Here is a 7722-nt window from a genome sequence, read left to right on the forward strand (position 1 = left end):
AAATAAAACTAGTGCAAATAAATCAATTGGTGATATTTCCCTATGTTTGTAACATTACAGAAAACAAGCACTTTACTGAAAACACAAAAGGCAAGTATAAAAAACAAGAATATTGATTTAGGATTCAAAAGTAAATACGTAGCCTCACTACAGCAAACTAATCTATAAAGCATTTCATTGTCCTACAGAAGCTGTGATATCAGTATGTTTCAGCATATAATTAAAATTATCTTAAAAACATAGGCAAAAAAATAATAAGTTTAATGTCATTACACAGCATATAAAATAATGAATTGATTTATTATGCAACATCCAGGTCTTACATAGCATTTTTCGAAATGAAGAACATATCAACCGTAATATGAACTCTGGAAATCCAGTTATTTCTCTCTATAAAGCTGAGGAGTTTAAGTTGTGATACACATTCTAAAGCGAGTATGTAGTGACACTTCGAGCTTGTTTACAAAATAATCATGAAATGTCCTTTTCAGATCCAAAACCACAGTCAATCATTAAACTGAGCTCATTGTGCATATGTGATGCCAAATTAAACAAAAAAATAAATGAAGAAACAATCTAAAAATTCTTTACTTTTATACAGTTAAAAGACCTTAAAAGGTTTACTTTTACCTTACCAAAACTCCTATATTCTTTTGTGTTTTCAGTAAAGCGCTAATTTTTTATAATGTTACAAACATAGAGAAATACTACCAGTTGATTTATTTGCATCAGTTTTTATTCATTTATATTAGATAGGGTGTAAACTAATAATTTTTGTTCGTTTAAGTTTCAATTTCGCTCTTTACCTCCCTCGAAAAAAGGTTTTTTTTATTAATCTATGCTAGATAGTTAATGCTAGATAGATAATGCTAGAAAGTTTTTTAGTTAATCTATGTTATACAGGGTGTAAACTAATAATTTTTGTTCGTTTAAGTTTCAATTTCGCTCTTTACTTCCCTCGAAAAAAGTTTTTTTTTAGTTAATCTATGCTCGGTTTTGATTAAAATTTAACTTTGAAACAACACTGCTATGACCTATTTAGGGAAAATAAGAGACCTCAAACTTTATTAAGGAGCAGAACTAAGAAGGCGTACAAGAATTAAAGGAAAATATAAGTTTAGAGTGGAACAAAAAATCAAAACATAGTGTCGTTTCTTTTTGTAAGTAAATTAAAATAAAAAAAGAAAAAAAAGATCTTTAAATTCATTCTTTTTTTATAAAAATTAATTTAGTAGCACTTAAGAAAGTAGCTCATGGCGAGTAGCTACGATACTAAAGGTTAAGCGGATAGGTTTATGTATCGACATACTTGCGGAAAATTTTACTTGCTCAACAAAATTGTGCCTTTAGGCTTAGGTATTTCTTTGACCTGTCCCTAAATAAAAAGCCACTCATTATTCGGAAATGAATGTAAATTTCAAAAACAGGTAATTTCTTGTGTAGGTACGTTATATGGTATGATAAACTACGTCTGTTTTCATTTCAAAAATTTTAGGAAGAATTACCTGAAATCTCTTAGAGAACTATTTTCATTTATCTTTCTTCCTCTCTGGATGCACAATCCTGTGTATGGAGAGAATATTACGGTGGAATTGTTAAGTAAATAATTTGAATAAGTATGTATAACAATAAGTTATCCTTCTTTTAATATACAACTTTAAGTGGTTCCAGAACAACATGCCTACACTTCTCCAACCCCTAGGTGGTATGGGATTGAGGTCAGTAGCGTAATTTTCTATGTGCTTAACTATTTTAAATTGACAACACATCGAATTACTCGTAAATGCTAAACTCTTTTTTCCACCTTAATAGGATCAAATTTGCAAATCCTCTCTACCGACACATTCATATCAAACTATTGTTGGCTTCAGGCAATTCTCCAAAACAAATCAGAAACCACTCTTGATAACACAGACTTCAAAAATGGAACTGTGGATAACACATGGGTGATTGACAGCTTTCCCTACAAAAGCATTCCTAAATACGCAATTTGACAATCTCTAGTTTTCGATAAAAAAAAAAAACAAAAAAAAAAACAAAAAAACAAAAAAAAAAACAGCGGGGAGTCCCCGTTCGTAATTGCTAATCACTTTAACCCTTTATACTCACTCTCTTTGAAAAGGTGCAGAGTTGCCATAGAATAACAATGGAAGGAACATAGCGCTATAGAATAGCATGGAAGGGACCATAAACCCTTAGAATAGCATGGGAGGGACTATAAGCCCTTAGAATAGCGTGGGAGGGAATAAAAACCCTTAGAATAGCATGGGAGGGAACATAAACCCTTAGAAGATGCATGGGAGGGAACATAAACCCTTAGAATAACATAGAAAGGAACATAATTCACCCAAATCCATAAGTACATGCTCTGGAAATGTTTTTCCTATAGCTTCTATAGAATAACGTGGTAATTCGTATAGCTTCTATAGAAAGGGAACCTACTACTCTACTGTTGTTACAATGATGATATCGTTTTATACTTCCAAGCTTTTAAAACAATTCGTTGTAACGAACTTTATAGTAGTAAGAGCGTCACGTCTCAATAGTAACCGAAACTCTCAAAAATGGAATTTTTATATCAATAGATACATCAGAAGAATCGGATTTTTATGCTGATTATAAATATTGAAGTTTCATCAAGTTTAGACTCATTAATAGAAAGTTACGAGCCTCAGAAAATTTGCGCTATTTTCGAAAAAAGGAGAAAACAAGCCTTAAAGGTCATAGAATCTTAATGAAAATCACACCGTCAGTTTCAGCGTATCAAAGAACCTTACTTTAGAGTTTTTAAACTCTTGTCTGCAAAAATGTGGAATTTGGTATTTTTTGCCAAAAGAAAGATCACGGATGCGTGTTTATCTGTTTGTTTTTTTGTTTCTTTTTTCTTGTCCCCAGGTGTGATCGTATCGACCAGGTGGTCCTAGAATGTAGAAAGAGGGCTCATTTAAACGAAAATTAAAAGTTCTAGTGCCTTTGTTAATCAAAAAACAAAAAAATTTTAACGTAGAATCAATTAAAAAAAAATGCATTTTTGATATATTTTCATACTGCAGTCTTTTCAAAGATTAATCAAAAAAAGATTTTGTACAAAATAAATTTTTCAAAAAAAATTAAAGAAATCCATTAAAACAAAAATGAACAAAAATAGAATCAAATAATCTACCAAGCATACAACTACCACAAATGAGTATCAATAAATAAATAAAACCCAAAACAAACAGAAATTAAAACAAGTCAAACTCAAAACGAAAAAAAACTAATGGGAATAGGGTTCTAAACCCTTTGCTTTCTAAAAGCCAGAATATAATTTGTACTTTACTGAAAAAAATTCAAAAGAATTTAGTGAAGAAAATCTGCATTGTCAGTTTAATATACATATGCCGATATTTATTCCTTAAAATCTTAATTAATTTTTGTTTTCTTAAAGAAATAAGTGAAAAAATTTAAAACAACTTTTCTTTCAACTTTTAAACTGTCAACTATGATGAAAAAATGGCTATATTAAAATTTTAATTGGATGTCTTTGGGGAAATGGTGGGCGTGAGAGGGAGGTTAGTTGCCCTCCAGTCAATTTTGACTAGCCTATTAAAAATGAGCACTAGCCTTTTCAATTTCCAATTTAATGAGCCTTTTCTGAAGCTTCTACGACAACATTTTCTATAAAAAAAACCTCAAATACACCCGGGTATAACTTACAAACCTCTCCCGGCGGGTACTGAGGGGGGGGGGTCATCCTCAAAGACCTAATTTCCAGAACTTTCAAATATGTTGAACACACTAGCTATCTAGCAATTTTAATTGGACGTTTGTGGGGCAATGATGGGCGTGAGAAGGGGGTTAGTTTCCTTCCAATTACTTTAAAATATTGTAGAATATACTAGCCTTTCAGTTTCCAATCGAATAATCTCTGTTTGAATTTTCCACCACAACGCTTTCTATAAAAGCTTTATATGCCCCTAGGGCATAACTTACAAACCTTGCCCTGAGGGGGTTGGGGGGGGGGGTTCATCCTCAAAATCGTAGTTTCCAGAACTTTCAACTACGTTGAACAAAATGGATATCTACAAATTTTAACTGAATGTGTTTGGAGAAATGATGGGCTTGAGAGGGAGATTAGTTGCTCTCCATTTACTTTCGACTATTAGAAAGGGCACTAGCCCTTTCAATTTCAAATCAAATGAGCCCTTTTTGAAGTTTCTACGACAACACTTTATTATAAAAACCTTATATGGCCCCAGGGTATAACTTACATCCTGGTCTTGAGGGCTCTGAGGGAGTTGTCATCCTAAATGACCTAATTTCCTGAACCTTTAACTACGTTGAACAAAAAAAATATCTCAAAATTTTGATTGGTTGTGTTTGGGAAGGGGATTAGTTGCGAACCAATTACTTTCAACTATTAAAAAGTGCACTTGCCCTATCAAATTTCAATCGAATGAGCCCTTTTTGAAGTTTTACGACAACGCTATCTATAAAACCTAATATGCCCCAAGGGCATAACTTAAAAACCTTGCCTTGAGGGCTGTGGGGTGTTTGTCATACTCAAAGACATAATTTCCAGAATTTTCAACTACGTTGAAAAAAATGGCTGTCTCAAAATTTTTACTGTATGTGTTTGGGAAAATGGTGTGCGTGAGAGGGGCATTAGTTGCCCTCCAATTACTTTCAACTATTAAAAAGGGCACTAGCCCTTTCAATTTTCAATCGAATGACAACGCTTTCTATAATAACCTTATATGCCCCAGTGCACAACTTACAACCCTTGCTCTGAGGGAAGTGGGGAGAGGGGGGGTTGTTATTCTTAAACACCTAATTTCCAAATCTTTCAACTACCTTGAACAAAATGGCTATCTAAAAATTTTGCTTTTATGTATTTGGGGAAAAGGTGAGTTTGAGAGGGGAGTTAGTTGCCCTCCAATCACTTTCGACTATTAAAAAGGGCACTAGACCTTTGAATTTCCAATCAAATGCGCCCTTTAACAAGTTTCTACGACAAAAATTTTAATAAAAACCTTATATTCCCCCACGGTATAATTTATAGCCCTTGCCCCAAGGGCTCTGAGGGGGTTATCATCCTCAAAGACTTAATTTCCAGAGCTTTCAACTACTCTGAAGAAAATGTCTGTCTCAAAATTTTGATTGGATGTGTCTGGATAAATGGTGGGCGTGGAAGGGGTGTTAGTTGCCTTCCAATCCCTTTCGACTCTTAAAAAGGGCACTATCCATTTCAATTTACAATCAAATGAGCACCTTTTGAAGTTTCTACGACAACGCTTTCAATGAAAACCTTTTATGCCCCCAGGACATAACTTATAACCCTTAAGCTGAGGGCTGAGGGGGGGGGGTTGTCATCCTCAAAGACCTAATTTTCAGAACTTTCAACTACGTTGAACAAAATGGATATCTCAAAATTTTGATTGGATGTGTTTGGGGAAAAGGTGAGCGTGAGAGGGTGGCTAGTTGCCCTCCAATCACTTTCAACTGCTAAAAAGGGCACTAGAATTTTAAATTTCCAATTGAATGAGCCTTTTTTGAAATTTCTACGACAAAGCTTTCTATAAGTATTTTATATGCCCCTAGGGCATAACTTACAACCCTTGCCCTGAGGGTTTTGTGGGAGGGTTCTCCTCAAAAACATAATTTCTATCTTGAAATCAACTACGCCTAACAAAATGGCTATCTCAAAATTTTTATTGGATGTGTTTGGATAAATGGCAGGCGTATAAGGGGTTTGGGGAAATGGTGGGTGTGGAAGGGGTGTTAGTTGCCTTCCAATCACTTTCGACTATTAAAAAGGACACTAGCCGCTCCAATTTCCAATCGAATGAGCCCTTTTCAAATTTTTTATGACAACTCCTTTGATGCGAAGTGCCCTGGTCTAAAACTGAAAAAGAAAATAGAAATAAATAATATATAATACATTGTGCCAACATCGTTCTTTACTTAGGCAGCGCGATTGCGCAGCCTATTATATTTGATTTTTGGAAGCAAGTCTGACTTCTAACACCGATTGTCTACTAATAACCAAATATGACGTAATAAGTGACATGACTTAATATCTAACACTGATTGTGTACTAATAACCATGTATGACGTATGACGTAAAAATTGAAAAAATACAATTTTATTTTTTTTTTGTTTTCAGTTCAGAATCGCTAAAATAATAAACTACAAAAATATTTATGGTATCCGAACAATATCGATTATCTTTAAATTTGATTTTTTCTTTCTTAGTTTTCTAGTCTCTAAAATAACACCGCTTTTTAACTACAAAGGTCCTTCCGTCTGCACTGCGTCAGCTGGGGATGACCTCTGGAACCTTAGTTATCAAACTGAGATCTATCAATTGTGTCACCAAAGGGCTTTATATCCTCCTTGAGCCCTACGGCAGCTATGCGCGCCAGAGACTTGGGAAATTTCAGGATTTAGGGGTAGTACCCAGATCTTTATGAAAATTAAGGATTTAAGAGAGGGTCGGACCTAAGCCCCTCCCTCCTATCGTGTGTCCCTTGTGTACTCTGGTCCTTGAGCTTGGTGAAATAGTTCATTGCTGGCTAGTGAAATAAGAATCATGAGCTTGAATCAAGATGGATTTCTATTTGCAGTATCTAGAACCAATATAATTTAATGAATATAAAAAAATTTAGCTATAATAAATAGTTTTTGGTTATTTTGTTTCAAGCCGTATTTTCCCCAAATATTTACTTTATAACTTTCAAAATGGTGTGTATTATATGCTGCTCAAGTGCTTCATTTAATTCAAACTTTTTTATTTTTTTATATTTAATTTATATTTGCTATGATACTATTTATTATGTAAAACCACTTAGTTGTAATTGACTGACAAGACAAAAAATTACGAAAATACTTTAAAAAGGATGCCGAAACCCGGGATCGAACCAGACACCTTTAGATCTTTAGTCCAACGTTCTCCCAACTGAGCAATTTCGGCTTATTAATCGTGTTTGAAACTATATATGGTGAATCAAAAGGGCCGTTTTTTAGCACTAAGATCTTAAATCTAAGATCTTTCATCTTTCTGCAAAGGTTATCGTTTTTTCAACTCATCTTTGGGTTAACTTCAAGCAAATCATATTATTGACTTACGAATAAAGTGAATATACCACTCGATGCCTTTTTTTATGCTCTTTCCAAATATAATAATCATTTTTGTCGGAAATGAGTTTTACCCCCACCCCGAAATATACAAATTCAGGGTGTATATTTGCGCATTAGGGGTTGGCATGTATTATACAGAACAAATCCAATAAGTAAAGCTAGGTCAAGTCACAGGGTCATCTTGTCATCGTTAATCGTTTCCGTAGATTAATGCCAACGATGTTATTCCAAATTTATAATAAATTGCCTATGAGTTAGCAACCCCTTCGGGCTTATCTTCACTGTTAAGAAGTTTAATCCTTTTTTACCTCCTTCATACAACCCAATTAAAAATTTTATCGAGCTCTGTTTAACTCCTATTATTCAATCAGCAGTTAAGATCATTCAGAACAAAGTTATGCAAATACTATACCTTTTTCCGAAAATTGAGTTTGTTAACGCAAATGATACAAAAAAACATGATTATTCTCCCCTACGGCTGAAACCAGTATTTTTACATAAAACCCATTAAACTATTGAACACGTTATACCAAGGTCTCTTTTAGGCGTCAAATTTATTACACTTCTGAGTATATTCCTTGTACAGTTGACTGTATTTAATAG

At 33.8% G+C, this 7722-nt stretch overlaps 1 non-coding gene across 1 annotated transcript; it reads right to left on the bottom strand.

The window, feature by feature from the left end:
* Window positions 1–6879: 6879 nt before the first annotated feature.
* TRNAF-AAA (transfer RNA phenylalanine (anticodon AAA)) lies at window positions 6880–6952 on the bottom strand. The gene has a single exon. It is a non-coding gene; the product is annotated as a tRNA-Phe (tRNA).
* Between the last annotated feature and the right edge of the window lie 770 nt (window positions 6953–7722).

Source organism: Artemia sp. Qi Xiang Cuo, chromosome 15 (assembly GCF_049724085.1).
Source record: "Artemia sp. Qi Xiang Cuo chromosome 15, ASM4972408v1, whole genome shotgun sequence".
NCBI lineage: Eukaryota > Metazoa > Arthropoda > Branchiopoda > Anostraca > Artemiidae > Artemia > Artemia sp. Qi Xiang Cuo.